Source organism: Suncus etruscus, chromosome 1, assembly GCF_024139225.1.
Source record: "Suncus etruscus isolate mSunEtr1 chromosome 1, mSunEtr1.pri.cur, whole genome shotgun sequence".
NCBI classification, from domain to species: domain Eukaryota; kingdom Metazoa; phylum Chordata; class Mammalia; order Eulipotyphla; family Soricidae; genus Suncus; species Suncus etruscus.
The window spans coordinates 145278449-145279772 of record NC_064848.1 but is presented as its reverse complement, the minus strand read 5'-3'; the positions used below and the strand labels follow the sequence as shown (position 1 = coordinate 145279772).

At 35.9% G+C, this 1324-nt stretch overlaps 1 non-coding gene across 1 annotated transcript; it reads left to right on the top strand.

Moving 5' to 3' along the window:
- Positions 1-288: 288 nt before the first annotated feature.
- Positions 289-396, top strand: LOC126029543 (U6 spliceosomal RNA). The gene has a single exon (XR_007503018.1). It is a non-coding gene; the product is annotated as a U6 spliceosomal RNA (small nuclear RNA).
- The last annotated feature ends 928 nt before the right edge of the window (positions 397-1324 follow it).

Here is a 1324-nt window from a genome sequence, read left to right as displayed (position 1 = left end):
TCAGGGCCATTCCCATAATCAGTGTTGTCCTCCTTCCCCCTGTTCCCAGTATGCATCCCACATCCCCCTCCTTTGTCCCCGGACTGCTAAGTATAACTGATCCCCTCAGTGTATAGTTTGTTGTAGATTGGGTATCTATTCCATTGTCATTTACTTTGAATTTGGTGGTTAAGTCTGATCATTTTTTTATTTCTACTCAATGTTCATAGATTGTTTGGTCTTGGTACCATCCATTGTTTCCCCTCAATTTACGAGGCAGAACAAGATGATTTAAGTTATATAGTTCTGGTGCTCGCTTCGGCAGCACAGATACTAAAATTGGAACAATACAGGGAAGATTAGTATGGCCCCTGCACAAGTTATGTAGCACTGTTTGAAAAAAAAAAGAAAAAGAAAAAAGAAAAGAAAGGAAAGGAAAACAAACAAACAAAAACCGGGAAGAGTCCTAGAGGTTATAAATATCAATTTAAAAAAAGAAAGAAGAAACCATAACAAAAAGACAAAAACAAAAAACAAACAAAAAAAGAAAAAATCAAAACAACATAAAACAAAAATCAAACAAAAAAACAAAAACCAGTGACAAAAAAAAAAGCACCACAGTGGGACCAGAGAGATAGCATGGAGGTAGAGCATTTGCCTTTCATACAGAAGGTCATTGGTTCGAATCCCGGCATCCCATATGGTCCTCAGAGCCTGCCAGGAGCGATTTCTGAGCCTGGAGCCAGGAGTCACCCTGAGCGCTGCTGGATGTGACCAAAAAAAAAAAACAAAACAAAACAAAACAAAAAAGCACCACAGCAATAAAGACAATAACTAAACAATAACCATGAGAACAAAACAAAATAAATAAGTAAATAAATAAATTATGCTTTTTTTTTTTTGCATAGGCATAGTAAATATTGGGGAATTCCCTTGACCTAAGAGATACAAGGTTTCTGTCCGGAGTAATTTCTGAGCACAGAGTAAAGAGTATCAGGAATATCTGAGCATCTGAGGATCCCAGGGTGTTCCCCCCCCCAATAAAAAAACCTCTGTAATAGAGCACTAATAAACCAATCAAATAAACATGAAAAGAGCCTTGGGTAAACAAGAAGTCAAATAACTTGTAGAACAAGAAGTCTACAACTATTAGCATAGAACCAGGAGTATTCCCTGAACACTTATGGGCATAACTCCCCACCAAATATACAGCAAAAATATAGAAAAAATATTCAGTGCAAGATTCAGAGGAAAGTTTATAATTTTAAACAATTAAACAAAATACAACATCAAATTAAACTTTCTGACTTAGAAATGTGAGGAAATGTACATAACAAAACTAATA